General features: G+C 46.7%; 1 protein-coding gene and 1 long non-coding RNA gene across 2 annotated transcripts in view; one reads left to right on the top strand and one right to left on the bottom strand.

The window, feature by feature from the left end:
* Window positions 1–9,392: 9,392 nt before the first annotated feature.
* Window positions 9,393–17,819, top strand: part of LOC128418361 (basal cell adhesion molecule-like) — a 29,827-nt gene continuing 21,400 nt past the window's right edge. The window contains exon 1 of the mRNA XM_053397958.1: window positions 9,393–9,511. The gene's annotated coding sequence lies outside the window, so the exon portion shown is untranslated. The remainder of the gene's footprint in view (window positions 9,512–17,819) is intronic.
* LOC128418363 (uncharacterized) lies at window positions 16,416–17,760 on the bottom strand. Its single transcript, XR_008331694.1, has 2 exons — window positions 17,556–17,760; window positions 16,416–17,192 (listed from the first exon to the last, which is right to left on the bottom strand). It is a non-coding gene; the product is annotated as an uncharacterized LOC128418363 (long non-coding RNA).

Below are 17,819 nucleotides of genomic sequence, written 5' to 3'. Positions count from 1 at the left end.
TAAATCCACATTTACACCATACATTTAAAGCATTCTTCTACCACTTTAACAATCCTGACTTCCCCCAAAAGAATCCTGGGAGATGCAGTTTGTGAAGGGTGTTGAGCAGGCTTCCTCAAACTCAGCCCTCCAGATGTTTTTGGCCTACAACTCCCATGATCCCTAGCTAGCAGGACCAGTGATGAGGGGTGATGGGAATTGTAGTCTCAAAACATCTGGAGGGCCGAGGTTGAGGAAGCCTGGTGATGAGCTTACAGACCTACAGTTCCAAGTATCCTTAAACTACAATGCCCAGGATTCTCTCTGAAATATACTCAGAGTCGCGAAGTGATTTCATGCTCTTTATTCAGCTCATAGTGGTGAGGAGGAATGAATGAAAGTCCCCTCAAAGTATCTGCTTTATATACATTATTTACACAATGGGCTGCACATGATTGGCTAATTCCGGAATTCTACTGTAAGCCAATCAGGTTGTGGAGTCACTTCTATCTGGAGCATGATTGGGTAGTTCCTGCCAACCAATCATACTGCTGCATTGTTCTAGGACCAATCAGACTGTTGCATTCTGAATCCTATTGTTCTAGGACCAATCAGACTGCTGCCTTTTGGATCCTATTGTTCTAGGACCAATCAGACTGCTGCAGTTTGGATCCTATTCAACTCAGTACATAACACTCTCCATGACTCTTAAAGCGGTATAAGAGTCCTTTAAATGTACGCTGTGGGTGCCTAATTGATATGTCTGACATTTATTACAACAGATGGCGGGGAGAGGGCAGGAGGCCGTGATATAGCTGGTTGCTTCTTAGCGATAGCAGCATTTTTGCAATGAGCAAAATTTTTGCAGTACAGTCCCCGTGAAATTTGGCTCTTCCTCCTCGTCACAGATAAACTCGGGCCTGAAAATAATTCCTTTTTAGAGGAGGAAGGCATGCTGCATCTTGAATTTGCCTTTTGCACCTTCCAAGTCATCGGTGGCCTTCACTACATCAGCACCAGCAGGACTACTCAGTAGGTAGTTGAAGCACGTGCTTAGGGCACCCAGAAAGCAAAGGCATGTACACAAAAATAAGTTGCGGGGGGGGGGGGTTATATAAAAAAAGAACTTGACGTTTGATTATTTTTTAAGCATCAAAGTAGACATCCGGAAAGAAGTTATATTAATTTCAACATACCTTTAAGTTTTGCATCATTTCAAAAAACAAAAAGTCATTTTACAGTTTTGAATTGCTTTTATTTTGAATTGCATATGGGGTGCGGAATGACGGGCACCACACACACACACACACACACACACACACACACCCTTGCTCCGTCATCTCCTCCATTTGAACTCTCGTTTCTCACTTGCACCCATCTGCCATTGACACCAGCCCATCCGTCTTCCAGGGATCCGTTTGAGTTTCTGTGTTTTTTTAATGAAAGATGAAGAAAAAGCCGAGGTGAATGATTTATACAAGAGCTGTGAAGCGCTTTGAAGGATTGAAACATGCGACACAGAAGCAAAGCATTCTTTAGAAGCGCTCCTTTCCGCCAGGAACAGGAAAAGGGACGCCTTAAAATTGGCTACCCAGTGACGCGCGCGGGCCCAGAGTTACGACTTGCCCCAGCCCAGCCAGGAGAGCTTTGCACCTCCGTGCCAAAGGAACAGCCAGCGGCGCGTGCAAAAGGCTCCCCGACGCGCGCCTTGCGCGCTCACACCAGCACCGCGTCTCCAGCCCCCTCCGCTGCTGCGCTTTCATCCTGTCTTGTCTGCGCTTGTCCCGCCCGGCCTCTCCAAGGAGCTCCTGCGCGCTTCCCCGGGCACTTTGCCTGCGAGCCGGCCGAAGCCCTTGATCTCTTAACAAGCCGAGTTCAGAGCTGACAGTGCCGGCCCCGAGCAGGCGCTTTGGTTCGCGCTGACCCAGGTCTGCCCGGGGAGTTTTCTCCAGCGCGCTTTTCGCTTTTCGGTGTAAGGTTAAGATCCAAGCAGCTCCTTCTTTACCTTGTCCTAGGTCCTTCAAGGCCTGGGAGGGAGGAGGGACACAGGCCCGGGGCTGGAATTTGCATACACTTCGCATGTGCTAATTTACTAGCTATCGGAGCGGTTTAACAATCAATTCGTCTTCCTAGGAAACTGGGTACTATAGCTCTGCGCGGGGATAAAGGGCCTCCTAGCAATTCTCAGCTGCCCTATAATCAGAAAAGGGTATTATTTTATAACATAACATGAAAAGGACCAGGAACGGGCTTTGTGATCCCATATGCACTATACCGACGAAGCAGTATTATGTTACTATAAATAATCATAGCTGTTCCCCAATTAATCTCGGGAACTGTAGTTTGTTAAGGGCGTTGTTAGGAGACCGGTGTATTGCCATCCCCCTTATAAATTCCAGAGTGGTTTGACAATCCCCTTGAGGGATAGCTCAGTAGAACACGAGACTCTTAATCTCAGGGTCCTGGGTTCGAGTTCCACATTGCGTGAAAGATTTCTGCATTGCAGGGTGCTGGGCTTGTGGTCACTTCCAGCTCTATTATTCAGTGCCTCTTTTCAGGGAAATCTGGGAATGGTAGTCTGTGAGGGGTGGGGAGTAGCCTAACTCTCAGCCCCCTTAAAAAACACACTATGGTTCCCAGGATTCTTGGGTGGGGGGGAGCTGTGACAGTTTAAAGTGGTATGAAACTACAGTGGTACCTCGGGTTACATACGCTTCAGGTTATAGATGCTTCAGGTTACAGACTCCGCTAACCCAGAAATAATAGCTCAGGTTAAGAACTTTGCTTCAGGATAAGAACAGAAATCGTGCGGTGGCAGTGCGGCAGCAGCGGGAGGCCCCATTAGCTAACATGGTATCTCAGGTTAAGAACAGTTTCAGGTTAAGAACGGACCTCCAGAACGAATTAAGTATTTAACCCGAGGTACCACTGTACTTGAAACGTAAAGTGCAGATGGGGCCTTGTAGGGGTGTGACAAAACATCATTTGTTCTTAAGTCCACATCCCAGTTAAACGCACTCCAGTGGACATCATTGCCCAACCCCAACAATAATTCTCTCTTATAGGCCTTGTGGTGGAGACTGGAGAGGGATTAGGAGATCTGTCCTTGTCTACAGATTTTGTCCTAATCAAAAACAGCTACTTATCAGCAACAACAGAAACACAATCACGGAAGATTCAACTAACTGGAGCCAGCCTTGCCCGCCCCCCCCCCCCCATATTGGGTAGCATGATTACAAGACCCAGCAACTAAAGCCATGACACCAAGGACTCGTCCAGCTGCTCATCTTCCTCTGTCACCTGCCAGCAACGCTCATGACAAAACATGTTGGTCTCTCTGTGCAAAAGAGGATAGGCAGGCACAAAAAATGATACAAGGAATGTCTACATTTAGAGATCAGTGGGGGAGCATTTCAGTTTCCCAAGAGGACATTCCGCAGCAGACTAGAACATTGCCCTTGTCTGCCGGAGGAATTTTAAAGGGAAACATTCCAGTGCAAAATAGCCGAATTAGAATGTAGCACAGAGTTTTATTCTATCTGTTTGGGCTTGAATAGAGGCGATGGCTTTGTACCCCATTAGAGATTAATTAACACGGCAAATCAAGAACAACCAAGCACTGCTGTTGTGAATGGTCACTGTGTTTATTTTGCAAATATTTAAGGTTTAATAGAACTGCTGCAGTTCACTCGGCATGGCCATTTGACCCCACTATTATTACACACTCAGAAAATCATAGAATTGGAAGGGACCCAGAGGGTCATCTAGTTCAACCTCCTGCAGTGAGGGAATCCTGCCCACAGCCATCCCTGAGCAGGCTCAAACTACAGTACCAACCTTCTGGTTGGCAGCCAGACACACTGATTCATTGCGCCACAGATACAACAACAACAACAACTTTATTACTAATAGCCCAGTCTTTAAGGTGCCAGAAGACTCTTTGTTTTGTTGCTTTAAAAATACATGCTTGTGAAACTACAGTGTGTAAGAATTGGGTTTCTGCATTGGCCAATGTAAGCAGCACCTAAGGCAGAATCAGTGCTAGACCCCAAATTCAAATCACTGCAGAGACAAAGGGCACATCATGTGGGGCTATTGGCCTCAAGTTTCTTTTTTAACCAGCATCGTGGGGAAAATGGACTAGAATAGCAAGTGACTAATAAGTCTATCAGCACCTTCATTGTACAGCTTTTGATGTATCCTGAAGATACAGGCCTTTCTCCTGGCCTTTGACACTTAAGATTATACATTTTTAGGATCTGTTCTAGTTCTGACTGTCATTTAAAAAACACACAAAAAACACCTCTTTTAATGCTGCATTTTATATTGCTGTAACCTGCCCTAGGACCTTATGGTGAACAGCAGATAATAATAATAATGATGATGATGATGATGATAATGATGATGATGATGATGATGATAATTGCTTAAGAACTTTCTTTAAATCTTACCTGCCAGCATAAGCTCACATTTCTGTATTCTGTCTTTTTGAAGTGTTTCGGTTTATTCTACTTTTGTTTTGTTTTGGAAGAGGCAAAGAATACTCGGAAGCTCGAACACAGCTTGTGCTCAGATCCTGGATTTCTTTTCATTGTTTTCTATGGGCCACTCACATTTCTGCTATGAAGCAGGCAGAAGGCGTGGGAGGGGATTCCGAAGGACTCAGGGAAGTTTAATCTTCAAACAATTTGAATTGCATCTCCAGCCTTTTCCTGCTGATGTTGCCCAAGAGGCTGTTAGGGACCAGCTAAGATATCACACTGCTGACAGCGTGTAGCATCCAACTCAGCGCTACTCAGAGTAGATCCATTATAATCAACGGACTGATGTTAATGGCAGAGCCATATTCTGCGTACGGCTAGTGTTGCGTCAAACGCACTATCGTTCACCTTTCACCGCAAATGGGTTTATTCTGACGTACAAGATCCAGCTTCTTCCAAAACAATGGGATGATGGAACTGTTACAAACATACACTAAACTGGTTGGGGTTTTTAATGTGCTTCATTTTCAGAACAATATTGCACGGTAGGTTAGGCTAAAAGACTGTGATGAGCCCAGACTCACACTCAAGAGCTACAGTGGTCCAGCATCTGCAGCATGGTCCCTGCCTCCAGCACCCTAGAGTCACCCAATCATCATGAAAGGGGAGCATTTTTAGCCACTGAAGAAGTGGTATTCTCATCATCTGATCAGAGCCAATCAGAGTGAAAGGAGGTGAGTTAGCCACTGGGGATTGGCTCCTGGGGCCACTCCAGAGAAGATGTACAGAAAGAACAAGAAAGTGGGGCAGAGCTTATGCCCATGCTACCCAGGGCGGACGCACTCCCGAGGGGGGCGGGAGGCACAGATGGTGCCCCCCCAGGTGCGGGATAGCCACTTTTTTAAAAAATAATTTTTATTAACCGACCAATCAAATCACATCACATAAATTCCGAATTACAAAGCCGAATTTTAAATTTTTGTTGAGGGGACCCATATTTCAAGTTCCGAAGGGGGATTCCGATCATCTTCTTGCTACTGCGTTAATATCCACAAATCAGTCCAAATAATGTTCATAATTCTATCCAGTCTTATCTTGCTGTTTCCACATCTCATCTTATTCGTATATTTTTTTCTTTTTTTCCTTTATGATCTCTTCTGATAATCTCCTTAAGCAGATAAACACCAATTATAATCCTGTGTGAATTTTTCGTTCGTCCAGTCCTCATATCACGATGGTTTCCATATATCATCGCTTTCATAAATAACATCACTCTTTCCATCATTAATCTCACAAAACTGTCGCTCTTAAGTCCCTCTGAGGAGTCTCTCCCACAATATAAAAACAGCTCTGTTCCTCCTCCCAGACTTAAGTCTTCCGACAGAACTTGCCAACATGGCGACGGTATTTTTTACTGCGTCATTCCAAAGCTTTTATACTTTCCACGATCTTCTTGAAACATGCTTTGGTTAGAAAATTATCTCCACACAGTCATAAATCCACAGCTTAAGTCATTTACACGGCATTACTAACTTGTGACGTGGGGGGGGGGGATTCTTGGTTAATCACATAGATAAAAGAAAGGAAAGGTTTTCCCCCTCCCCCATCCAGTCCCTTTGCCATACCGAGCCTCGGTGTGTCTTCTCATGATTTATTCTTGTTCCTCCGACCCGTCTTGTTTATCAGAGATCTCTTCAGTTAGCAGTCTTTACTCCCCCTTCTTCCTTGAAATATGTGCATTTGCTTCCTCCTAATTGTTTCTTTTGAAGTTGCTGCAGCTAGGGGCATGGATCAGAGACAGCATCCAGGAGCGCCAAGATCCACAGGAGGGCTTTCTGCCTAGTGCCCCCATCCCCACAAATTCGGGGGGTGGTATAGGGCACAGCAGGCAAGGGCAGTCCCCCCCACACCCTTGGGGGGGCAGGGAGGCTATTTACTCTCATCACAGCCTCCTAATTACCTTGTGTGGGTCGGAGAGATGTTATTGTCAGCCATCTTCCGATGCGCCCCTGCGGGATAGCCACTTGGGTGCATGGAGTGGCGTGCGTGCCCTGCAGCCAGGGGTGGAACGAGCCGCCAATGGCGGACATTTGGCACACCGCCCACCCACAACTCCCAAGCCTCCCCCAAGCTGTCAAAACGAAGGGGGAAGGGGGAATGCAACCGGCAAAGCAGCGCAGCTCCCCACTTCCCCCAACAGCTCGGGGTAGGCTTGGGAGTCGAGGGCGGGCAGCATGCCAAATGTCACCCCCTCTTAGCGAAGACACCTGGAGTGGTCCACCCTCACCGCACCGCCCTTCCTCCATCCCTGACGGTGGGGATCTTCTGTATGTTCCAAAGGTAGGCATTTAGGAAGGCTGAAAACAAGTGCTTCTGTTTCTAGAGATTGGTGTGCAGGTTCTGTTACGTGCCATCGAACTTTGTGGAAAGCACAACTCAGGTCAATCCAAATTAAGGTATTGGAGCACTCAAAATCCTTTGCCCAGCTTCGTGCACAGAAAATAGCAGATCTAACCAAAAGGCAACACATGGATCCCCTATCATTATTACTGTATAATAATGTTGTATATTATTGTTAAAAGGTAAAGGACCCCTGAACGGTTATGTCCAGTCAAAGGCAAATATGGGGTTGCGGAGCTCATCTCGTTTTCAGGCCGAGGGAGCCAGCGTTTGTCCACAGACAGCTTTCCGGGTCATGTGGCCAGCATGACTAAACTGCTTCTGGCACAACAGAACACCATGACAGAAACCAGAGCGCATGGAAACACTGTTTACCTTCCTGCCGCTGCAGTACCTATTTATCTACTTGCACTGGCGTGCTTTCGAACTGCTAGGTTGGCAGGAGCTGGGACAGAGCAAGGGAGCTAACTCCATTGCGGGGATTCGAACCGCCAACCTTCCGATCGGCAAGCCCAAGAGGCTCAGTAGTTTAGACCACAGTGCCACATAATTTATAAGATTATTGTACAGGCAATTTTCATTTTGCATGTGGGTTCCGTGCTGGACTCCCGTATGTGTTGATGCACTGTGCCTAGAACCATACCATTCTATGATTCTATGACCCCATCTGAAACCCAAACAGCCACTGCCAGTCAGTGTAGGCGGTACTGAGATAGCTGGACCAATGGTCTGTGTTATATACTGAAGTTCTCACCCTGGGCCAGCAGGGGGATATTGTAGATAGTTTTCACTCAGTTCCACATATGCAAATAAGGAATTGAAAGTGACGTTCAGTGATTGGATAGATACAGAAAGTTGTTTCTGTTGCGTTGTAGTGGAGCTCTATATAAGCAGGCTGGCTGAACCCTTCAGTTCAGTTCTGTTCTGGCCTGTGAATAAACAAGAGCTATTTGAAGAATCACTGTGTCGTCTGATATGTTCACCCACAACTTAACAGTCTGACTCAGCCCAAGGCAACTTCTTAACCTACCCACTTGATGGACATGTGCTTCCAAGGAAAATGGAAGCTGGGTAGGGAACTGAAACCTAATTCCAAACACTAAATATTTTTGGGCCGGATTCACCTAAGAAACCCAGTGCAAAGACTTCTCTTGCACGATGGATCTTTCCCCTTCTTCTTCCCTGCGCCCCTGAGGTTGGCTGGGGGTGGGGTTGTGGTTTTTTTTTTTTTTGGAAAAACTCCCTGAACAGAGTGTGGGGGGATGAGAGGGAGGATCTTGCCATCTGGCAAGATGAATTGCATCTGGAGACAGAGAATTTGTAAGAGAGCAACATTGAATTCTACTCGTATAGCCTAATATTTATCAAAATATTTCAAAGGCATATGTTCCGACCAAGACAAGCAAGTTAATTGCTTATTATATAATTACCAGTGCATTAAAAAAAAAATTATAATAAAAAATGTGTCCCAGGCTCTCCCAGCTAGAATGATGTAGAAGCCTCCCCTGCCAGCCGCCTGAAAAAATGTTGTTTGTCTTAATGGCATTCTTTTAACTTCTCTCAAAATCCTCACAGATGTTTTGCTTCAATGGGACTCTCCAGATTTGCTTTGAAATGTGGTGGCAGATCTAATTGTGCTCCTGGTTCCTGCCGAGTAATTAAAGGTGCCATTTTGCGCTTCCCGTTGCGCTTTAATTTGTTGCTTTGCTTCTTCTGCTCTTGTGCCTTTAACTGGCATGAAAAGATAAGGAACTGCCTTTCCTCCCTTAACTGATGCACGACAAGCTGTGGTTAACGGCATAGGAAGAGGGGCAGCTTTTTAAAAAAACCAAACATTGGCAATCTCTCTGCCACTCATCCAATTGTTGCTTATTATTCCACAACAAGGGCCAAGACCCTCCCAGTTGTGTGTTTACAGTGGGGCTCTCGAAGCTTTATAATAACTAAAAATGTCGAGGTGCAAGGCCCGGGAAAGTGAATTGGCACATCACCAGGGGATCGGGTGCCAATTCTGGGACAAAGGCCCAGGTAATTAGCTTCCGGGACACCTGGTTTTATCGTTAAAACATTACTCCATGAGCAGCGTGCGACATCTCCAATGGACCTGTATTTGAGTTTTATTTACATGCCGTCCCGGTTTCCGATTTGATCCCAGAATGTCCCTATTTACGGCGTCCCTATTTTCATCGGAGAAATGTTGGCGGGTATGGAGCTATGTGACTCCCGAGCCAAGGCAATAAGTAACTACACTACTTTTAGAAGACATCTGAAGGCAGCCGCAAATGTTTAATGTTTTTATATATGTTGGAAATCACCCAAAGTGGCTGGGGCAAACTAGTCAGATGGCCATAAATAATAAAATTATTATGATTATCATTATTATGGAATAGGATGTCCCTATTTTCATTGCAGGAATGTTGGAGGGTATGAGGGTCCCCGTGCCACCAAAGACTTCCTGAGCCAACGCTTCAGCATCAAACCCACCCAGCCTTTGCCCCGCCCACCCTGCTCTGTGATGTCATTGGGACTCATAGTTTTCTAAGGAAAGGACGGAGCCAGCAGCTGCCCAGCCCACTTGGGGTGCAACAAACCAGTCCCTCCATGTGAAGGTGGTGATGGATGGACCCAGCTTCTCCTTTCCCTCTTAAGCGGTCAGTTTCCTTCTTGCTGTTTGTGGGTAGCCAGGGGATATCCTGAGTGGTTATTTCCTTATAGTGTGCACAAACACAAGAATTCTCATGACACAAAACCATGTTGCGGCTCACCTCTTGCCGTGTTGACTCTAATAGCTCAGAGCAGAGGAAAACACCTCACACAGGGCTGTGACCACTGTTGTTTTACTATAAAGGTCCCATATTCATGTCTGAAGCCCTTAAAAAACCGACATCAGCACCAAATACCTGAAAAACAGCCTCTTTCTCTACAGACACTCTTGGGTGTTAAGATTGTGAGGGGTGAGGGTCCCTGGGCAGTTTTGCCGCCCTCAGAAGTTCAGGGGGTGGCAGGCCCAGGCGAGGGCTTTCTTTGTGGTAGCCCCTCAGCTGCAGAATTCCCTCCCCACAAAGGTGAATCTGCCACCTTAGTTAGGTACAGTGGTACGTCGGGTTAAGAACTTAATTCGTTCTGGAGGTCCGTTCTTAACCTGAAACTGTTCTTAACCTGAAGTACCACTTTAGCTAATGGGGCTTCCCGCTGCCACTGCACCACCACGGCACAATTTCTGTTCTCATCCTGAAGCAAAGTTTTTAACCTGAGGTACTATTTCTGGGTTAGCCAGGTCTGTAACCTGAAGCGTCTGTAACCCGAGGTACCATTGTAGTTTTTGTTGAATGCTAAATATGCAAATATTTGCCCTGGCTGTTGACATCTGAGCTATATAGATTTGGATCCACCCTAGTATCTTGATTGTTGGATGTTTTAAACCTTTTAATGCTCTGTTTTCTAATCACTGTACTGTTGTTGTCAAATTGTTGTAACCTGCCCTAGGATCTCCTGGTGAAGAGTGTGTGAGAAGGCATAAAAGTATTAGCAATCATCATCATAGCAACAATATCATATTTTATCTTGTTAAGTTGCTTTGATATTTTCTTTTTTGCAAAAACAACAAATGTAAACAACAATAGCAATAAGGCTACCCCCATCTTGCAGAGGCCCAGCTTGCCTCAGCCAGAAGTCGGACATTTAAGTTTGTCCATTCCCATACTTTTCTAGCAGAGATTCAGCAGGCATCCTTGCTTTTCACTTTCAGGTGTCTCTTGAAGCCTTTTTTTAAAAAAAAAATATGCCCACAGGTCTATGCAGTTGTTCAAAAGTTTTATTTCGTTTTAACGATCTTTTGGTATTGCTTTTTAAGTTTTCTCTTTGCAGTACACCTCCCTGATGTCTTACGAGAGGGTGATATTTTCATAAACAAGATAAACAAAAAGTCATATTGCAAGCCCAGTTTTGAAAAATGACTCCAAGAGTGAGCATCCCAGAACAGATACCTCAGAAAAGAGTCTCCGCCCCGCCCCCGCAATACCTCCCACCCCATTTGCTAGAATGGCCTCCCCAAGTAGACCCACCCTTACACCCACTTTCTTAAGGTTTAGTTGCTAAGTTAGGGTGCTTCCATTTGGGCATATTGGCAGAACACGGATTTTCAGAGCAGGGACCTGATGGGATATTCATATCGCATTCCTGTAATCACTGTTTTATCTGGGGTGTCTCATTGTTATGCTGCTTCTGTCGTTTTTATGATTTCTCTTTTAAGCTTCTAAATCTATTGTTATGGTGATTGTCTTGTGCTCTTTTTTTTATGATGATAATGTTATTTATTAGGTTGCCTTACAGTGATTGTTCTGTGTTTTTAGCATGAGCCGCTTTGGGAATGTTAGCTCGAAATGGGAAATGGGCTATAAATAATTGAAATGATATATAAATACAAAACAGTCCCTCGTCACCAACCAGTGGCCCAATACATTAACAGGGCTGCTTCCGCTAGTCCATGTTGGTTGATCCCTGCTAATGCTTGTGATTTTATTTAATTCACCGTTGCTGCGCCGACAGATGACACAGGAACCTTCGGATTTGTCGGCCGCTCTGATTAGCTTTTCTTGTTTTCACAGGGCGGGAATAAAAATAGCTTAAACAAATAACTAAACAAATAAATGGTAGGCTTTCTAGGCAAAGGGTCCAGCTGGAGTAAGTGCCTCATGTTATCTCTTCCTCCTCTGTCTCTGTCTCTCTGTCCTGGAAAGCTTCCCACAGTTTTCTTGGCTTAGTTGACTTTGCACAGATAATGGTATAAAGTTCTTACTGTTATTTCGAAGGAGAATTTAATACATTTGTGCCTTATCTAGCCTGGCTAGGACAAATGCAGTTCCCACGTGGTTATTCTCAAGGTTATAGCAACAAGCAAGTTACCTTGTACTTTATAATACTTGAAATAAATGGAAGGAAGTTTCAGTGGTGGTAGGCTGGTAATCTCAGCAACAAAACTCTCATGCTCTCAGGGAGAGGGCCATACAGACCCCCCCCCCAAGTGTCCATATTTTCCAGGGACAGTCCTGGAGTTACAGAAGTCGTCTCATTTTCTGATTTTATCCCAGAATGTCCTGCTTTCCCTTAGGACAGGGACAGTCCTGGATTTACAGAAGCCGTCCCATTTTCTGATTTTATCTCAGAATGTCCTGCTTTCCCTTAGGGCATCTCTATTTTCCATAGCTGTCAAGCGTCCCTTATTTGGCAGGACAGTCCCTTATCCCAGCGCCATGTCCCGCTGCTGTCCCTTATTGATGATGTCCCTTAAATAAGCTACTGAAGGTAATGGGGCCCTTTCTATGTCCAGCTGTCCTTTGTCAACAACAAATTGTTGCTGTTTTTTTGTGTTGAATATATGCTATATGGTAATTTATGGACCTAATAGGTATCTAAAGCCATTTGCATGCAACAAAATATGTGTTTTATCAAAGTAATTGTTGATCCCGTATTTTGGCTGCTGATCACTTATTTTCGGGGCTGCTGTTCCCTTATTTTCAAATCTGTAAGTTGACAGGTATGCTATTTTCATCAGAGAAATGTTGGAGGGTATGGAGTCATGCGACACACACACCCCGAGCCAAGGAGATAAGTAACTATACACCTTTTAGAAGACATATGAAGGCAGCCCTGTAAAGGGAAGTTTCTGAATGTTTAATGTTTTATTATGTTTTTTATATATGTTGGAAACCACCCAGAGTGGTTGGGGCAGATGGGTGGGGTATAAATGTTGTTGTTGTTGTTGTTAAATAGGATGTCCCAATTTTCATTAGAGAAATCTTGGAAGGTATGGGGAGATACATGTATCTCCACACCCCAAAATTTCTCACACTGCTCTTAGCCCAAAATGGTTGGCATCCAATCCATCTTAAAACTAGGGTCATATATGTACCATTAACTGTGTGACCTACAGACCTTAACTCACTTTAAGTCCACTTATATCCACACTGTAAGAGTGAAGTAAAAAGCAAAGGTTTGGTCTCATGTCCAATGAGTGAGCAGCCATATATTTACCCAGTTCAGGAGTGAATTACCTGAGTTAACCCTGAAGGGTGCAACCCCCATACACACATTACCTGGGAGTAAGTCTCACTGAACCCAGTGAGGCTGACTTCTGAGTAGACATGCACAGGACTGCACTGAAAAAACATGGAACTTTGTCTACGTACGTGTGCCAGCAATTATTTAAGTTTAGCCAACTGCATGGTGTTCTCTTCTCTGTTACTTGAATTACGATGTTGGCCAGCATAGTCTCCTTTGCTTGCATGAGTAGCAGAGAATCTACAGTAGCCTCCTGTGTGAAAGGAGCACAAGGTTTCCAGCTGGCTGCTTGGTTTTCAAATGCCAGCCTGCTTGTATTTTGCTGCTCATGAAAATGAGCCCTTCTAGATAAGACCAAGGCCATGTTCACTCCATACACTGAAAGCCCTATGCTACCACTTTAAATAGTCATGGCTTCCAGCAAAGAATTGTAGGGGGAAGAACATAAGCTCCAACATTTCTCCAATGAAAATAGGGACATCCTAGGGGAAAGCAGGACCTTCTGGAATGAAATCAGAAACCGGGACGGCTTCTGTAAGTCTTAGAAAATAAGGACACTTGGAGGGTCTGGAAGAATTCCAGGTTGGCTAAAGGTGCGGAGAGAGCTGTTAGGGAGACCCCTATTCCCCTCAGAGAGCAACAATTCCCAGAGTTCTCTGTGAAAAGGGATTAGTTGTAAACAACTCTGAGAATGATATATCTGTGAGGGGAACAGGGGCCTAACAACCCTCAACACCTTTAACAGACTACAGCTCCCAAAATTCTTTGGTGGACACCATGACCTTGTAAAGTGGTACCATAGCGCTTTCATCTTTTGGTGTGAATGGCCCCCACTATTACATCTAATACAGCAGGAGTAGCTGATTTGATGCCCTCCACATGTTGCTGGACTTTAATTCTCATCCCTGACCACTGGCCATGTTGACTGATGGGTGCTGGAGGGTGACAACATCTGGAGGGTACCACACTGACTATCCCTATATAACACAGCAATCTCCTTCCCACGGTAGCCAACCAGGGAACTCCAGAAAGCCCACAGCCAGGGCCTGATGGCAACAGTCTTCTCTTATTAGTATTCAGTGTAGGGTACCAGATGCAAAAGATGACAGAGCGCCAGCTTGTCTTGCATGACAAGCTACACCTGCTCAAATTCCCTCTTCTAACATGAACAACTTGCCCCTTCTGCATGACAAGTGACACCCTATTCAACGCAGTTATTGCAGGCGCAGGAGCACCATCTCTCTTCGGATCTGGCTGCTCCAGCCAAGACTGGTTCCTTTTGGTTGTTGGGTTCCTTGCTTTTGCCACACTCTCTGCTCTCTAGACCCATCTCCCTCCTGCCTCAGAGACCCTTTCCTGGTCTGCACCTGGCCTGGCATGCTGCAGGTAAATGAATCTCCTTCAAGAGCCACAGAGGGGAGTGACTAGTTAGCAGGGTGGGCAGGTGGCAAACCTTCTGCACAACTGCTACGGCTACAGGAGCCTTGTCCGCTTTTGTATCTGGTCACTCTGGCAGCTACTAGGAGAAGGGCTGTAGATCTGTCACTGGCAGGTTCCACAGTTCAATCTCTGACAGCTCCAGGTAGAACTGGGAAAGATCCTTGCCTGAAATCCCAGCCAGTCAGTGTAGATCAGGAATGAGGAACCTACAACCCTCCTGAGGTTGCCTGACTACAACTCCCATCACCCCCTGACCGTTGGCCATGCTACCCAAGGGGAATTGTAGTCCAACAATATCCAGAGGGCCGCAGGTTCTCCCCACTGGTGTAAGGTAAAGGGTAAAGGGAACCCTGACCATTAGGTCCAGTCGTGACCAACTCTGGGGTCGCGGCGCTCATCTTGCTTTATTGGCTAAGGGAGCTGGCGTACAGCTTCCAGGTCATGTGGCCAGCATGACTAAGCCGCTTCTGGCAAACCAGAGCAGCGCACAGAAACGCCGTTTACCTTCCCGCCGGAGCCGTACCTATTTATCTACTTGCACTTTGACGTGCTTTCGAACTGCTAGGTTGGCAGGAGCAGGGACCGAGCAACGGGAGCTCACCCCATCGCGGGGATTCGAACCGCTGACCTTCTGATCAGCAAGACAACACTGAATTATACCATACTGGTGTAACTCGGTATAATGCAGCTCCCTATGTACAAGCCTTCTCCTCCCAAGAAGGGATGGGTGGTTTACACAGGTGGGGGTTCATTTGTGTATCTATGTACACATGCCAGAACCATTTTACCCACAATGTGCTATGCAGGGGGGAACTGTGAGGGTTTACCTATTGGGGCACAGAGTGAAGTGACTTGGATTCCTGGTTTGGACAAAGTTTGCATCCCACCTAGAGCAGCTGGGTGCAAAAGGGGAGAGAGTTCTTGTGCCCTGAATAGTTCTGATGAAGAGGGGATTTCAGAAGGAAGGGCATGCTTAAACCTGAAGTTTCCTCTACTATGCAGCTACTCAAGGTGCCAAACTCCTGTCTCCTTTTGCACCCGGGCAAGCTAATTAAGTGGTACACAGCCTCTGAACATGGGAACTCCAAGTAACTGTTGTTGGTAAGAACCACAGACAGACCCATCCCCATTCCAGCCAGCAGCCATCACCTCATCTGGGAACAAAACAGTCCTTGAACGAGGAGTGGGGGGAAGCTGTGGACATTCGGGTGCCGTTAGGACTCCAACTCCCATCAGTTCTAGCCAGCATGGCTGTCCAGGACCAGGGCAATCCTGTATCTTTGAAACATAAATTGCATTTCTTAACGTTCCTAAGCTAGCACAGCTTTGCCTGTTTCCATAATGCCTCTGTCCACCACAGAAAGCTGCTTTTCCTCTAGGACTCGCAATGGGACAACCCTTTGGGCACTGAAGAGTCTGAATTGAACCATTCAGTGACGCAGGTCTAGATCAGGGGTGAAAAACGTCATGCCTAGGGTCCAGGCCTCTCTGTTTGGCCCTCGGGACCAGGGCTGGCCCACTTATGAGGCAAGGTGAAGCAACTGCCTCGGGTGGCAGGATCCACGGGGGCAGCAGGTCTCAATGCAGATCTTCATTACCCCCTTGTTCCCGACGTAGATCTTCACTCCTTCCCTTGTGGGGAGGAGGGGAAACATTTTGTGGTTCACATCAGGTGCCAAAATATCTTGGTCCGGACTTGCTCAGGACTCTTTGCAGGTCACATGACTCACATCCCTTCTCCCCGCCAGACCCCTCCCCTCTCTGGCCTGCTTCACCCCTTGGGTCTATTTGTCTGTCTGGAATGTGTCCTTGAACTGTGGTAGTGCCTCTTGAAGGAGAAAGGTGTGCGAGCTTGTGTAGAAATTAAGTCTACTGTACGAAGGAAAAATGTGCACCTGCTCTTTTGTCTCTGGACCTGCCCACGGTGGCCATGTGGCCCTGAGAAGGTTCCCCAGAAGAGAATATGGCCCTTGGGCTGCAAAATGTTCCCCACCCCTATAGAGGGCTTTAACTATAGAGACGTTAGGGACCAGACTGTACCAGCAATACCACTGCTGAGAATCAGGGGAGCTCTCCGTTTAATACAGAAGCACAGCCCATTTGTGACTTTTCGGTCGCAATGGGCTTACATTACTTTCTAGAACACGACTCCCTTGTTGCGCTTATGATGGAGGGGAACGCATTTCTGTAAAATGAACATGTGAAACACACGGCATCTGCTCCCGAGTACAGTACCGAATTCTTTTTTTGAAAAAGAAAAAGCGTTCCTTCCCCTGAAGACTGTTTTGGCTCGTCCAGTGTTCAGTATGAGGAAAAAAATCGCACCAAGGTCATTCTTAAGAGTCCTTGTGGTCCGGCTGCTGTAAAGGTTGGGAAGGAAATGTCGACTCTGAAAGTTTTTGTTGTGCGAGGCTGGGGCCAGTTTTACTTTCATTTCTGCACAGCTGCGGACTTTGTTCCCCAAAGCAAAGAAACAACTTGAGGGGAAAACCTTTGTGTGATGTGCGTGCATGAAGAGTCAGGTTGCGCAAAAACTTCAGCAGCTTCCCTGCGGCAAGCGAGGCCAAAGGTCCAAGTGGAAATTCCCCAGGTGGAGAAACCCGATCTTCACATCGCTTCAGGGGTCTGACTCCTGCCAAGATCTCAGCATCTCAAGCCTTGAGATACGATCACAGATTTTGCCCCCCACCACGCAAATTTATTCTGCTCTGTTAATCTCACTGCTCTTTGCCCAGTTTTCTTGAGAGGGGCTGTCATAATCAGACCCCCTGTCCTTTCCTGGAGGAGGGCATTCCGGGCCTGTCTGCTTGCTCTGCTATGCGAACGCTGCGTCTGCGAAAGTTAAACGGGCAAACAAAGCAATTTGTTACGAGGGTTCGGTTCCGAAACGTGTCCTCCCGCCCAATCTCCAACAGGCCCAGCCCACCAGGGGAATTATTATAGATGGCCAAAAAATTAACAGCCTGCAGTTACAACAAGTCGTACCCCCACTCCGTAATTTCCCATGCGGAGAACAGCCGCCTGATCCGGTTACGGGTGGCACCATCGGACTCTCCTGGTGTGTTTGCGCGCGTGTGGGGCTCCCCAAATTCTCAGACCAATCATGCCCACCCCTAAGATTCAGCTCCTTCTCCTGTCGGCCGGCTGCGAAAGTTGCGGTTGGCCGCAAGAGTAGGAGAGGGAACTTTCACCCACCGCAGCCGCCTTTGCGCTCTGGTGGCGCGACTATCTTCCCCCGCGTCTGCAAGAACTTAGAATTTAGAATTGCGCCTTCGGTTAGGGACGCGCCAGCAGACCAGCTCCAGCGCTGTTGCGCCGGCGGGTGAGTCGGTCCTGGGGCAGAGAGAGACGCAGGGCGCCCTACCCCGCTACCTTTCACTTCCCGGCTGCCTTCTCTACCTCATCCCCGCCCCTTGCCCCCCCCCCCCGCCCCCTTTCCCGTCGCACTTTCTTTGTGCC

This window comes from Podarcis raffonei, chromosome 8, assembly GCF_027172205.1.
Source record: "Podarcis raffonei isolate rPodRaf1 chromosome 8, rPodRaf1.pri, whole genome shotgun sequence".
Taxonomy (NCBI): domain Eukaryota; kingdom Metazoa; phylum Chordata; class Lepidosauria; order Squamata; family Lacertidae; genus Podarcis; species Podarcis raffonei.
The sequence above is the reverse complement of the archived record's forward strand: the minus strand, read 5'-3'. Positions and strand labels throughout refer to the sequence as shown.